We start from the raw sequence: 15,957 nt of genomic DNA, 5'->3' as shown, positions 1-15,957 counted from the left end.
CGGAGATTGACACCCTCTTCAGGTGTCGCCCTGGCTGCATCACCAGCACTGGCCAATCAGTGCTGGTAATGGGCATGGGAGATTTAACCATGGTGTGGCCAGGCTGCAAGAAGCATAATCACGGTGCAAGAAGCGTAACCAAGCAAAAGCACCCGAAGAGGGTGTGGAACATGGCTGGTGAGGCAGTTAGCCTGCAAAGAGTTATGGGAGGCACTTTGGCTAGAGATTCCACATCCCAGTGCTTTTGCCTGGTTGTACACAGAGTAGACCCATGGAATTGTGGGAATGGTGCTTCCAAAATACTATGCAAAGGATTGGGGATGTAGCATAGAATCCTGTGATGTCACACGCCTGAGGCAGTTTGCTTCAGTTCAGTTATCAACTGTTGTGTGAGTTTCAACTGTTAGAGCAGCAAATATGTTGCGTTATTCTGCCATTTGCCTCAACCAGTCTATAAATATGAGTCGGTTTCAGGTACAAATTCACGTAAATATGTTTCAGTAACGTATTACATGCCTGTCTCGTACAAGAGGGAGTACACCAAGTAATAGTCATGTTATTTTAAAACTTTAAAACAAAGTGTGTTGCATGGTGGTTGTTGTTGTTTTCTCTCAGAAGGAGAATGATAACTATTTAAAAGGGTCAAACGACCCGGGGCAACTTCCACACAACTCTTTATTTTATTTTTTTTTTAAATATTTTTTATTGCCTTTTTTCCAAATAGAAATACAAAGTCAGTTATACAAAGAGATAACAGAAAAAAAAAGAAAAAGAAAAAAGTCATCCTTTCAAAGCATTTTTTCATAACCAACCGGACTTCCCCACGTCTCCCTCACCGTGCGTTCTTTACAATAAAATTTTTCAGCAAATTATAACCTTATTTCGTACATTCTTTTGTTCTTTCAAATACTTGTGGTTTACGTTTAAAATACTTAATTTCAATTTACACTAATAACATATATAATATTCTTTTAAACATTAGACCTTTCCTTTATATAACTTAGTTTCCCATACCTTAGTCTTATTGCTGGAGCTGGATTTCCCTAATCATGCGAATTCTTAACATTCATATAACTTGTAAAATTTTTGTAAATAATCTTTAAATTTTTTCCAATCCTCCTCTATTGCTTCTTCTCCCAAATCTCGGATCCTGGCAGTCATCTCGGCCAATTCCATGTAGTCCATCAATTGCGTCTGCCACTCTTCCAGTGTGGGTAAATCTTGGGTCTTCCAGTATTTTGCGATGAGAATCCTTGCTGCTGTAGTTGCATACATAAAAAAGGTTCTATCCTTCTTTAACACCTTCTGGCCGACAATGCCCAATAGAAAGGCCTCTGGTTTCTTGGGAAAGGTGTACTTAAACACCTTCTTTAACTCATTATATATCATTTCCCAGAAGGCCTTCACTTTTGGACAAGTCCACCAGAGGTGAAAGAATGTCCCTTCAGCCTCCTTACATTTCCAACATTTATTATCAGACAAGTGATATATCTTAGCAAGCTTGACTGGGGTCATGTACCACCTGTATATCATTTTCATAATATTCTCTTTCAAGGCATTACATGCCGTGAATTTCATACCAGTGGTCCATAACCTTTCCCAGTCCTCAAACATAATGTTGTACCCAATGTCCTGAGCCCATTTTATCATGGCTGATTTGACTGTCTCATCCTGAGTGTTCCATTTAAGCAGCAAGTTATACATTCTCGAAAGTACCTTGGTCTTTGGTTCCAACAATTCTGTCTCTAGTTTCGATTTTTCCACCTGGAAACCTATTTTTTTGTCCAACTTAAAAACCTCTTGAATTTGAGCGTAGTGAAGCCAATTTTGCACCTTATTCCTTAATTTTTCATAACTCTGCAGTCTCCAAGTTTCTACTACTTTTTCTATAATTTCCCCATATTTCGGCCAACCAACCTCCATATTAGGTTTTTTCCGGGCCTTGGCCTCTGCTGGTGAAAGCCACCTCGGAGTCTTACCTTCTAATAAGTCCTTGTATTTTATCCAGACCATAAATATTGATTTTCTAACAATATGATTTTTGAACATTTTATGAACCTTTACCTTGTCGTACCACAAATATGCATGCCAACCAAAAGCATTGTCAAACCCTTCCAGATCTAGGACATCAGTGTTCTCAAGTAATAACCAATCTTTCATCCAGCAGAAGGCCGCAGCTTCATAATATAATCTCAGGTCCGGCAGGGCAAACCCCCCTCTTTCTTTCGAATCAGTTAATATTTTAAACTTTATCCGGGGCTTTTTGCCCTGCCAAACAAACTTGGATATATCCTTCTGCCACTTTCCAAAACATTCCACTCTGTCCACAATCTGTAGGGTCTGAAACAAAAATAACATTTTCGGCAATACATTCATCTTTATAGCTGCAATTCGGCCCAACAAGGAAAGTTTCAATCTTGACCAGATTTCCAAATCTTTTTTGATTTCCAACCAGCATTTTTCATAATTATCTTTAAATAAATTCAAATTTTTAGCTGACAAGTGGACCCCTAGGTATTTCACTTTTTTTACCACACTTAGTTCTGTTTCCTTCTGAAACCCATCTATTTCTGAAGATGTCAAGTTTTTTCCCAAAACCTTGGTTTTTTGCTTATTCAACTTAAATCCCGCCACCCGACCAAACTCATAAATCAGTTCTAATACTCTTTTTGTACTAGATTCTGGCTCCTGTAATGTTAAAACCAAATCATCTGCAAAAGCTTTCAGTTTATATTGTTTCGCTCCGACCTGTACTCCTTGTATCGACCGGTCCTCCCTAATCATGTTCAGTAACACCTCCAGGACTGAAATAAATAAAAGAGGGGATAGTGGACACCCTTGTCGTGTCCCTTTTTCAATTTTGAACTCCTCTGTCACCACATTGTTCACTATCAGTTTAGCTTTTTGCTCAGAATAGATTGCTTCTATTCCATTTTCAAACCCCCGCCCCACTCCCATCCCTTCCAGGTTTCTCTTCATAAACATCCAAGAAATGTTATCAAAGGCCTTCTCCGCGTCGATAAAAATTAACACAGCTTTCGTATTGATATTAGTTTGTAAAAGTTCCAAAATATCAACAATGTTCCTGGTATTATCAAACAAATGTCTCCCTGGGAGAAAGCCTGCCTGGTCCTTGTGAATTACTTCATTAAGTATTTTTTTAAGTCTACTTGCCAAAATGTCAGCAAAAATTTTGTAATCCACATTTAGGAGTGAGATGGGACGGTAGTTCTTAAGCTGAGTCTTTTCAGTTTCCAGTTTAGGTATCAATGTGATGAAGGCTTCTTTCCACGTTTCCGGTGCCCTCCTCCCCGCCATAATCTGGTTACAAACCTCCATTAACGGTTGTATCAAGTAGTCTTTTAATGTCTTGTAGTACTTGGAGGTAAGTCCATCTGGGCCTGGAGATTTGCCTAGTTGCATATTCTGGATGGCACCCTCAATTTCCTGTTGTGTTATTCTATAATTCAGGATTGTCCTCTTCTCCTGAGATAGTTTTGGTAAACCATTTGCTTTTAAAAATTTATCTATCTCAGACACTTCCTGAGGCCCTTGTGTATAAAGTTTTTTGAAATATTTCTGGAAACACTTTCTAATTTCTTCTGGTTTCTGAATGTTTCTCCCTTCCACCTCTAGATTAGTGACAAAGTTCAGTTTTTGTCTCTTCTTCAACTGCCATGCTAGCAGTTTTCCACATTTATTTGCCGATTCAAATGATCTTTGTTTCATTTGTTTAATTTTCCATTCCACTTCTTGGTTTATCAGTTTCGCATATTGAGCTTGGTGGAATTTGATTTCTCTTAAAACTTCTTTTGATTTTGGTTTTAATCTCAATTTTTTCTCTCCTTCTCTTATCTTCTCTAATATCTTGTCTTTTTTTCCATTCCAAAGTTTTTTCTTAATTGTATTCTGTTGAATCAGAAACCCCCTCATTACAGCTTTACTTGCGTCCCAGATTGTTCTCTTTTCCACCGAAGTGTTCAAATTAATTTCAAAATAGTCCTTTAAAGTTTTTTGGGCCTTCTTCACAATCTCCTGATCTCTTAATAGGGTGTCATTCATTTTCCATCTGAAAGAACCGGTTGGAGTAAGTCTCAATTCCACTTTCAAAGCATTATGGTCGGAGCAAGTCTTTGGACAGATTTCCACTTTTCTGATCTTAGGTGCCAGTCCTCTAGTTGTCCATATTTGGTCGATTCTTGTCCATGATAGGTGGGCCTCAGAAAAGAATGTTCCTTCTTTACCCAGGGGATTCCTTGTCCTCCATATATCAATCAGGTCCATATTGTCAGTTAGTTCAAAAAAAGTTTTAGGTAGTCTGCCGTCTTTAGTTAAATTTTGATTTTGTGACTTATCCATGTGAGTAGAAACCACCCCATTCATATCACCCATCATTATGATGTTGGTATAGTCCAGATAGTCCAGCATTATCTCGTGCAGCTTCTTGTAAAATTCCGATTTCCCCTCATTTGGTGCATATATTCCTAAAATCAAAAATTTTTCTCCCTGTGTTTGTATTTCAATTGCCAAAATTCTTCCTTGCTCATCTTTAAATAAAAGTTTCGGTGACAAGTTCTCCTTTGCGTAGATTACCACTCCTCTTTTTTTAACTCTATCTGATGAAATAAATTCTTGGCCTAGTCTTTTGTTAATTAGCACCTTCCTGTGGAGTCTAGTCACATGCGTTTCCTGCAAGCAAATAATATCCAATTGTTCTTTTTTCAAAATATGAAAAATCTTTCGTCTTTTTTCCGGGGAATTGCCGCCATTTATATTCCAACTGTACAGCTGCAGAGACATTCTGAATCAATCTGTTGTTCCTATAGTGGGGTGTCTTCTTTTTCTTCTGGACCCGAGGGTGTAGGTATCGGTGTTATTCCAGGCAGTGGCGGTGGCCAAGAGGCTGCTGCTCCCTTCTGAAGGTCTTCTCCATGGTCGTGCAGGAACTTCTGGTTATCTTCTGATGTTTTGATCTTAATTTTCTTTCCTTTAAAATTAAAAGATAAACCTTGGGGGAACTCCCACCTATACGGAATCGCGTTTCCTCTCAGTAGTCTTGCTAGGTCTGTATATGTAGCTCTGAGATCCAAAAGTTGTTTAGGGATATCTCTATAAAATTCTGCTCTTTTACCTTGGATATCAAGTGATTTCTTAAAGTGGAGGCCTAGCCACACAACTCTTTAAAGTATATTTGTGGCAGGAAACAAGAGGCTGAGATTAAGGAGGAGGTAGCAGACAGGCAATGTCACCACTCCCCTCCTGCCCAGACTGGCTGTGAGAAGGCAAACAGAGCCTGGCGCTAAGGGTAGACTTAGATTGGTGGGGCGGTGCCCCCTTAGCTAATAACCATCTTAGCTAATAGACCAGCCTGCACTGTTATAATTTAACCCATAGCTAAGACTAAGCATGTGCATGTGAAACAACCAAGTATTGATTCTCTATTTATCCCTTTCTCTATTGTTTGCCCTGCACTGAATTTTAGATTATAAGCTCCCTGGGACAGAGATGTCTCTTCCTGTGCTCTATAAAGAGCCAAGCATCCTGATAGTAACAAATAAACAGCAACAGCTGTTCATGCTCTCAGCGCTGGTCTGATTCTGTTTGCTGAGAACTATCCAGAAAGGGAAGATGCTTCCTTGTGAGGCATTCCTGAAAAAGTTAATATGATTAATTATCGGAGGAAAATCCAATAACATCTGATATGACAGAATGCTGGCTAATTAGCAAAATGGGGAAAGCCTACATATAAAGTTAGATCTACTAAATATGACTTCTTAAAAAAAGACTTCTTAAAGAAAGAGGAGGGAAGGCAGATGCGCAAGCTAATAGAATATTTAACATTGGGCAAGATCCCATGAGTGCCTTTGCTGTGCCATATATACAGCACCACTGAAGGACTTCACGAAACTCTCTAGGAAAGGGTAATTTTAAGATGGTGACAGCCTAGAACTGGAGGGTGGGGAGAAAGAGAGCGAACTATGCCTCTGTGGTAGAAAGGCTGCCAAAACACATCATTTTCAGAGCAAAATTGTGAAGTTCTATGGGAATTGTCATGACAACATCTGGCTGGCTTCTTAGCAATATCAATGTGTGGCAGCAAATAGCAAGCCTGAGCTCTCAAAAAGCAATTGTGACAAGATCTACAATTTGCCCATTGGTACACTATAGACATGTTATGAGCAGTCAGCATGCTGCACATTCAGAAAAGAATTTGCTCCAGAATATATTTTTTTCAAGTTTCTTAGAAGAGATCTTTTGAAAAACCCACTAAAACTCTTTAAATCTTTTTTTTTTTTTAAAGCAGAACTAAACCCATCCTGTCCAGTATGCTTAAGATAAGCAGAGTTTACCCATCCAAATGAAAAAAACAAAAAACAAATTCGTAATTGTCAAATTGCAGTTGTTGGTAGTGAAAAGACAGTCTGATATGGAAGGGGCTATAATGTATCTTGCAACTCAGACCCCCTGGGCTGCCTGATATTTGAAGAACTTGTAGATTCCAGTGATATGCCAAGCGGAAAACAAACCTCAGTTTACTCCCCGTGAGAATCTTCTATTTGACTGGAATAAAGCTTTCGGGTTACAGTTCTTATTTAACGTATTTATATTCCACCTTGCAACATTCTCAAAACATCATTATAAAATATAAAGTAATAAAGCATATCAGTTAAAAACAATAGTTAAGATACAATAAAGCATCGTTAGAGCCAGCTAAAATACCATTAAAATACCAATTACTGTGATCGTCTAGTTGTCAACATTGTCTGCACCTAGTTTTCAATGGCCTGTCTGAATAGGAAAGTCTTTCCTCATCAGGGGTTCCATCATCTTGTCTTAGTTAGTGGTTAGGAACTGGAATTTTTTTTCCCCATATATTTTTATTTATTTATAAAGAATGCTGGATGTCTTTTCCCACCGGATATGTGACTAAGACTACAAGTCCCAGAATTCCTATTGGGACATCAGTAGTGTCATTTCTTCCACAAATAAGGTAAAGGTAAATGGACCCCTGACCATTAAGTCCAGTCGCAGACGACTCTGGGGTTGCGGCGCTCATCTCTCTTTATTGGCCGAGGGAGCAGGCATTTGTCCACAGACAGCTTCCGGGTCATGTGGCCAGCATGACAAAGCTGCTTCTGGAGAACCAGAGCAGCACACGGAAACGCCGTTTACCTTCCCGCCGGAGTGGTACCTATTTATCTACTTGCACTTTGATGTGCTTTCAAACTGCACAGGCTCAGCATCTTAGAAATAAAAGATAATTCCAAACAGACCTATAAGCAACGATCTCTTTCCTCACAACCTCCATTTTGCCTGGATCTGTATTCACTCACTGGAGAGGGTCATTTACACATCCTTACTCCCCAGAGCCTGAGAACAAAAACTAAGCCACCAGCCTTCCAAGATGGTGAATTTGCAATTCAGTACCTGTGTCACTGGATCTAAGGTTAAACACTCATGTGGTAGCTAGCAGAAAACAACAATAGTTAATTATCACCCCATCAAGGAGTTCAGAGACCACTTAGTATACTTCAGTGTAAATTTCCCACTTTAAAGCCTTCAATAATACACATTTAGGCAGTCGCCATTTCAGTGTCAATTAAATAATTAACAGGGGCTCTGGGAATGCTCACCCCACTTTCCAAGTCACAATGGTAAATTACTTACCTTAAGGGCCCAGAAGGGGGGAAGAGGCAGAGGTCAGTCCTCCTTGATCTGTGTGCCATCAAACAATGTGCAAGCCATTGCAGAAAGCTTTTGCAAGGAGGCTTCATCATTGAGAGCACTCAACTAAGCACTCAACCCATTTTTGGGTCTGAATAGCAGATATTTCTGCATAATGTGGGCAACAGATGAAGAACAGAGTCTCTATGGCAGGTGTGGAGGACCTTTGGCCCTCCAGTGCTGATGAAATCCAATGAGGGGTGATGGCCCTGCAACATCGCCAGGTTTCTTCTTCCTTGCCCTATGGCATAAAATAACAGAATTTCCCCAAGAACCTTTCTCATATATGTCTAAACTGCTTGGACTTTGTCTAGAAGACTGGAAAAGTCAGCAGAATAATCCAGTCATAATGATACCTGCGAGTGACAAAAACAAGAGGAAACTCTCCCTTCTCCTCATCTAGCCTAGCTATCTGCATGAATTCCCAAAATTTGCATTTAGACAAAAGGACTCTTATTTAACAACTACTCAGGGAGGCAGAAGTGGTACAGGGTTTTCAAACTAGCTATAGTAAGGCTTCAAGGACATTATAGGCATTTAGCTCTTTCGCTGGTTGGAAGAGAACAGCTTGAGGGAAAGGTAATGTGATTTTGAGAGGAAACTTGGCTAGAAGCAGAAAGGTTAAGCACCCTCTACATTCTGTAGCTTTGTGCATTTGGTTTTCATTAAGGGGGGGAAATACATTGGGTCGGAGTTGCATTTTGATGTAAAAAATGACAGAACTAGGGCATCTAATTGTTGTGCAGAAGTTGGAATTTCTGGTGTTTTGTTTGGAATTCTGTAACATTTACTTTGGGCAAATCCAAAATCCTGTAATAGCACCTTCTCATAATCCCATTACTAACTTCTTTAATTACTTAAAAAACACAGGGAGCTTCCAAACCAAGCAAACAGATACATACTAACAAACAGATCTCTCACTCCAACTCTCTCTACAGATTGCTCAGTACAGTGACACCTCGGGTTACAGACGCTTCAGGTTACAGACTCTGCTAAACCAGAAATAGTACCTCTGGTTAAGAACTTTGCTTCAGGATGAGAACAGAAATCATGCAGCGGCAGCACAGCAGGGCCCATTAGCTAAAAGGGGTACCTCAGGTTAAGAACAGTTTCAGGTTAAGAACAGACCTCCAGAACGAATTAAGTCCTTAACCCGAGGTACCAAATGTATCTGAGTCAAAAACGTATCTCTTTGGTGCTCATAAGAGACTCCAGATGAATTTAGGCCAATTTGTGTCTGTTTGAAAGCCACATACTAGCCTTAATTATCCTCTTTCAGAATTAACTCTTCACTTGCTAAGGTTTATGGCCAATCGTTTGCTATCACTTCATGTCATCTAAATTTAATGCCATGTTTTCCAATCTTTTAAGAGATGCATTGCCTGAAAGCCTATAAGACGTTTATTCCACATTATATCTAGAACTGAAAACGAGATGGAATTCAAATATCCATTACATCCTGAAACAATTTCATTACCAATGAAGTAAACTCACATCTACCTATAAGCTTATCTTTCGGCTACAAAATGGGAATTTTGATTGATAATAGCTGCTGCATTATGGCAAGAATGGATTCGTTTTTACTTGAACTAAAACAGTGCTCTATTTTTTTAGGATATCTTTAGCACATTTGAAGAGGATGATGAGATTGAAATTGCATGTGGTGATATGGGCGGGGGGGTTATATGCAATTATTCTATATCAGTTGTTTCTTAAGTCTTGAAAAGGTAAAAAATGTGATTTTATCAATGCATTCATAATACTATCATAGTACTTATACTTTGGACTGTATTATGTTCTTATCTCAGATACAAATAATTTTTATATTGTTGTATGTTGCTAGTGAATACCAGTGATTGTGTTTCATACAGTTCTTATTCAGAAATGACTTTGGACACCAATTATTTATGATTTGCACCTCTTGTCTCATTTAGTTATACTAAGGCCACACTCCTAACCATAACTTCTCAGATGTAATTCTTACTGAATTCGATTAGGTTTACTAGTGGAATTAAGACTGCAACCAACAACAAACAAAGGAAGACTTTTTTCTTGAAGAAGCAGATTATAGGCCACAGATGGGTGGAGGTTTTCAAATACAGTGGTACCTCGGTTTAAGAACAGTCCTGTATACGAATGATTTGGTTTACGAACTCCGCAAAACCGGAGGTAGTGTCCTGGTTTCAAACTTTACCTCAGTCTAAGAATGGAATATGAATGGTAGAAGGGCACCGGTGGCGGGAGGCCTCATTAGGGAAAGCACACCTTGGTTTAAGAATGGTTTCAGTTTAAGAACGGACTTCCGGAACGGATTAAGTTCGTTAACCAAGGTACCACTGTAAATGCCAGTGGAAACCCAATGAAGAAACTGATCTCTTTCACACTTTTCATTCCTCTGTCTTATGCCTACTGTGTGAGAGCTTTCAGTTTGATTGCACAACTGTGGACAAAGCACAGATACCAGTTGAGTTATAGTATTGTGAAGGCTGGTCTTCAGGTGCAACTGAACATTAGCATGGCCTGTGCTGAGCTTCTGACTTCTTGAAACAACAGCCAGGATCTGCCAAAAATGGCAAGAAGCCAGCTCAAATACAAATTTAAAAGGAAGGAAGTCGAGGTCATGCCAACCCACCTTTAAGATAAAATATCACATTTAATGCCAAGTATTTCATTATGAAGATGTCTTGCCAGCCAGAATACAACAAGTTTAGGAGCATAGTCCTAATGGCAGTTGGATGGTGTCTTGTATGTCTCCTTCTGGCAACTCCTACAGACAAGCTGGTGCCAAATGCATTGTTTTGGTTTATTTTGGACCATATTAGTGAGACTGGGGGAAGGGGTGTGTCTTGTCATCTGGGTAGGACCTCCATACACACGGCCCAGGTTTGCGCCGCAGAGAGGTCAGTTCTGGGAACTCATCAAAAATAAATGTGGGAGGCAGCAGTTACAAGCTATAAGCTCAACCTGGAGTGTAAGCACTATGGGTTTCCTTTGTTGGTGGGAGAGAATATCAGGTCTCAGCTACAAATACTTACATATAGACAGAAATGCTCCCTGGTCAGTGGTACAGTGATACCTCAATTCTCGAACAAAATCGATTCCAGAAGCCCATTCAGCTTCCGAAATGTTAGAAAACTGAGGCACAGCTTCCCAGTGGTTGCAAGAGCTTCTTGCACTCAGGGGAAGCCGTATCGCACATTTGGGTTCCAAAAAATGTTTGGAAATGAAAGCATTTACTTCCAGGTTTTCGGCATACAAGAACTGAAACGTACGACAACGGAGGCGTTCGAGAACTGAGGTTCCACCGTAACACGATCATTCTGAGACTGACTTTGTGTTCTGTTGCTGTAACCAATGGATGGAGGCATTCACCATTCTAATCAACACTCGCTAGTAATCATTTTGATACTATTGTCTCTGGAGGTTCTGTGCTGGTCCCATCAAGGATTCTTTTGGCAGCATGAAAGCACTCTTTGTGCTAGAAGTTCAAGGGTATTGCAAAACATAATGCCTAATTAAAATCCAGCCTTTCATCTTCCATCTTGGAGCCAGTTTGTCCATTTCCTCAGCTTCTTCTTTCATACCCCTTTGTGTTCCTATCATCATCATTATTATAATCAGGTTTCATTACCAACATATGCTATAACAAACTAATTCATGGCATAAACAGTAAAAAGAAAAGAAAAACCATGTTGCACATTAACCTTAATGACACTGGGTCTATAGGATTATCAGCTGATAGTATTAGATAGATGCAATGCCAAGTTCACATCGGTGCAAAGACAACAGGATAACATTATTTTAATGGAATTTTAATTGATGCTTAATTGTGTAATGAAATTGTGCATGGCAACCGATGGAAGCATTATCCTCCCTTTAAAGTTGATTCAAGTGCATGTGCTAAATTGAATTTCCAATGTTCCACTGCTGTCGTTGATCAGAAAAGTCACAAATGCTGCCTGAGCGCAGGTAAAATTGTATGGCATGAACATTTTTCTTCTGGGCTGGTGCTTTAGGATAGCAATGATGAAGAGTTGAATGCATTCCAAGCCAGCTGGATTTCACTGTGCAAATATAAAATCTAAGCAACTCCATTTGATATATACTTAACAACAAGCTCCCACCCTAGGCAGCTTAGAAAGATGGCTGTGAAAAATTACAATACTAGTGAACTGGCATTTTGAAAATAATTTACAGGCCACAGACAGAGAAAGAAAATACCAGGAGGAGGCACCTATGGTGAAATGACTGCTGTTTTATAAAAAGGATAAGAAATTGGTGTTAGGATCTTAGGGAAGGTGATATATTTGTAACAAATCAACGATGCCGTTGTAAGGCTGGTTCCACAGCATGCTACACCATCAGTTTCAGCTTCAATGAAAATTTCTAGGCAAGACAGTATCTCCACAATTGGAGGCATCACCCAGGTCCACTAAAGTCACCCAACAGGTATAAGTAGTACCAGCATATAAACCACCAATCCTAAAGCACAGCGATCATATGCAAGAAATTAAGGAGGGGCATTGTAGATGTTTGTTAAATTAAGCATTCTGAGCACCAAGCGAATATATTCCTCTTTAACCAGGCCTTTGGCTGATTAATATTCTAGGTAAAGGTAAAGGGACCCCTGACCATTAGGTCCAGTCGTGACCGACTCTGGGATTGCGGCGCTCATCTCGCTTTATTGGCCAAGGGAGCCGGCGTTTGTCACAGACAGCTTCTGGGTCATGTGGCCAGCATGACTAAGCCGCTTCTGGCGAACCAGAGCAGCACACGGAAATGCCGTTTACCTTCCCACTGGAGCGGTACCTATTTATCTACTTGCACTTTGTGCTTTAGAACTGCTAGGTTGGCAGGAGCTGGGACCGAAGAACAGGAGCTCACCCCGTCGCGGGGATTTGAACCGCCAACCTTCTGATCGGCAAGTCCTAGGCTCTGTGGTTTAACCCACAGCGCCACCCGCGTCCCGATTAATATTCTACACACTTTTATATGTGTCTATGGGGAGAGCGGGTTATTGTTTTGCTGTTTTGTTTTACTCAGTGCTTTTTTTCTAAAAAAAAAGTTTAGGGGTACTCTCATTTTCCTACTCATATTGAAATACAGCCCCTCAATGAGGCCAAACTTAGATTCACAAAATGTTTAGGGGTATGCGTCCCCCAGAAAAAAGCACAGGTTTTACTTATTTACTAGATTTTATCCTATATTTTATTCTGTGAACTGCCCTGACATCTTATGATTAAGGGCAGTATATAGATATAATGAATATAATGAATGAATTAATTAATGAACTAGATATAGACCCGGGTTTCCCAAACTTGGGTCTCCAGCTGTTGTTGGACTATGAATCCCATCATCTCTAGCTAGCAGCATCAGTGGTCAGGGGTAGTGGGAGTTGTAGTCCAAAAACATCTGGAGATCCAAGTTGGGGAAACACTGATACAGGCTAACATTTATTGGTAATATATTCAGGAAAAATCACAAATACTTTTTCACAGAACCCACCAGTAATGTATGGAATTTTCTACCCTGAAATGTGGTAATAGCTACCGGCTTAGATGGCCTTGAAAGAGCAATCTGACAAATTTATAGATGCTACTGCTACCGGTATCTTTTAATCATAACTGTTAAGTGGAGCCCACTTCTTCAGAAGTTCTATGCTACCGAATACAGGTTTCCGCAGAGCAAAAGCACACACTGTATTTGTGAGTTTCTTGGGCACAACTGGTTAGTCACTGTGGAGACTACTAGGATGAAGGTCCAAGGTGGTACCCAGAACCATCGTTATCTACACAATAGTCTTCAACCTGTTCAGAACTGGGTGACATGGTTTAATCCAAACATATATTTTGGGACCCATTTATTATTTTGTTTGACTGTTTGTTTGTATCATGATAGCACTGTTGTTGCAGGCCAACTTAGTTTGGGTTGCAACCAAGTACTGATTCCAGATCCCCCAACTGAAAACCAAAGATCTGTACAAGTGTGTTATACTTGCATACCAGACCCTCCAAGTGTCCCTATTTTCTATGGACAGTCCTAGATTTACAGAAGCTGTATTGGTTTCTGATTCATCTCAGAACGTCCTGCTTTTCCTTAGGACATCCCTATTTTCATTGGAGAAATGTTGGAGGGTATGGAGTTATGCAACCCCCCAAGTCATGGAGATAAGTAACATATGAAGGCAGATGTGTATGTTATGTTTTTTATATATTTTGGAAGCCACCCAGAGTGGTTGGGACAACCCAGTCAGATGGGTGGGATATAAATAATAAAATGATTATGATTATTGAATAGGATGTCCCTATTTTCATTGGAAAAAATGTTGGAGGGCATGGTATACTCTGTTGGTAAACTTGGGTTTGCTGCTGTGTCATGTGTGAAGGAACCCAATATAGTTTTAGATCACACTAGAAATAATTATTTTGTAAAGACGGAAGCATGTCCCACTGACTTTACTGGGACTTACTCCCATGGATGTGTGCATGGGAGACTTCTAATATGCTTCTGTTTGTAAAGCAATACATTTTGCTTTATGACACATAACTGGGTTTGTGGCATTCAGCTGCTGCAATCGCGTCTCAGAGGGAGTGCCTAACTGCTCTGCTTTTTGGTACAGGTGTCAAATAGTGATTACAAATGCAGACAAAAAGCTCTACCTGGATTAAGCCTGTTGTATTCATAACACATTGTTTTGATCCCCAGCATCAACAAAAGGTAGTTATAATGAAAAGTGCTGCTGGTGGCAGCATTACTCCAGATTAAGGTCTGCAAGCCGAGTGGAAACTTTTAATGAGTCATAATTTGCATGTTTATCATAATGTGCACCAGTGGCATTTGCACTTTCAAACTGCCTATGTTTACATCTGATTATTATTATTTTTTTGCTAGATAGCTTAGTTGCTGCTGATGCAGGCTAGAATCTTGAAGTTGCTCTTGAGAGCCATAATGGGACATCCGAGATTGGGATCAGAGGTGAGGGAGGCTTCTGTCAAGCCATGATGCTCCGCTTAAATCAGGACACTTGGAGGGTATGGAAAGTTAACCTATCATTTTTTTCTCAACTCCCCACAGCTCTGATGTCTTAGTCTGGCTTCTGGAAGTATGTATGTGGCATGGGAGGAAGAGGAGGCTCAAGCCGGTGTTGCGTCTCCCAAAGTGCAACCTTCCGCTAGACTGCTGGTCCACGCAGCATCTCCTTGTTGGGATTCTATTCCACCTTTTGCTGCAAACATGGGATTGTTGCGTGTCACATGTCTGTTTACATTCCAGCACAGATTGCTGACGTAAGCGGAACTTCCGCTCTGTATAGCTTTTGATTTTAGCTCTCTCTCTGAGAAGACGGCAAGGAGAGGCAACATGTTTCTTTGTCCTGATTTATGTTTAATAAATGCGTAGCTTAGTATGTATCTACAGCCTCAAGCCTCTTCTGTTGCACAGTATACACTGCTGAGAAAAGTGTGCTGCAGTCTGCAAGCTTGAGTGGCTGTTGTACGTCAGAGCAAGAGGTCGATGAATCTCCGCAGTGGCAAGGCTGAGAGGGAGATGTTTCAGCTGGGGCCGAGCCAGCTGGCCTTTTGACCCCCTTACGCCGACACTCCCGTCACTGCTCAGCTCAGTGCAACCTCGCCACACTTATCCGTGTGGCATCTCCCAATGCTGCTCAGGATGTGCTGGTTCCACGGTGTCTCCCAATGCTCTCCTGAGACCATGGAGGAGAGGGAGGACAACAGACAAAGGTAGGGGGGGGATGGAGGGAGCGGGGCAAGCAGGTGAGGAAAGGGTCAGCAACAGAGAGGAGGTGAGTGATGGCATCGTCAGGAGGGCAGGAGGTGCCCCAAATTGTCCTCCCTAAATGTTGAAGGGGGGTGGGTATGACTTTCACCTTTGGCTTCAAATTTGCTCCAAGTCAAACAGTAAGTAAAAACACACACACACAGCCCTCTGAAATTGTGTTTGTGATGGAACCTCAGCAGATTGGGTGACTTCCTATATTAAACTCTGTGACTGCACTGAATTTGCAGGGAAAACAAATCAATATAATACTCCTTATAATGGACCATATTAGTGAGACATATTAATCCTATTAATTAACCAGTGATTAAAGTCAGCTTGTGAAAATTAATCACAGCCTGGAAAAGCCATTTGTCCATGTGTGCTTCATTACGGCGGTGTTTGCCCTTCAGGCAAGAAAGCAGCAAGTAAATGCCACAAAATGAGCAGATTAAACTG

General features: G+C 40.5%; 1 long non-coding RNA gene across 1 annotated transcript; it reads left to right on the top strand.

Moving 5' to 3' along the window:
• The first annotated feature begins 230 nt into the window (after window positions 1-230).
• On the top strand, window positions 231-15,134 carry LOC308486749. Its single transcript, XR_013991264.1, has 3 exons — window positions 231-474; window positions 14,617-14,700; window positions 14,800-15,134. It is a non-coding gene; the product is annotated as an uncharacterized lncRNA (long non-coding RNA).
• Window positions 15,135-15,957: the final 823 nt, after the last annotated feature.

This window comes from Podarcis pityusensis (assembly GCF_964106645.2).
Source record: "Podarcis pityusensis genome assembly, chromosome: 10".
Taxonomy (NCBI): Eukaryota; Metazoa; Chordata; class Lepidosauria; order Squamata; family Lacertidae; genus Podarcis; species Podarcis pityusensis.
The sequence above is the reverse complement of the archived record's forward strand: the minus strand, read 5'-3'. Positions and strand labels throughout refer to the sequence as shown.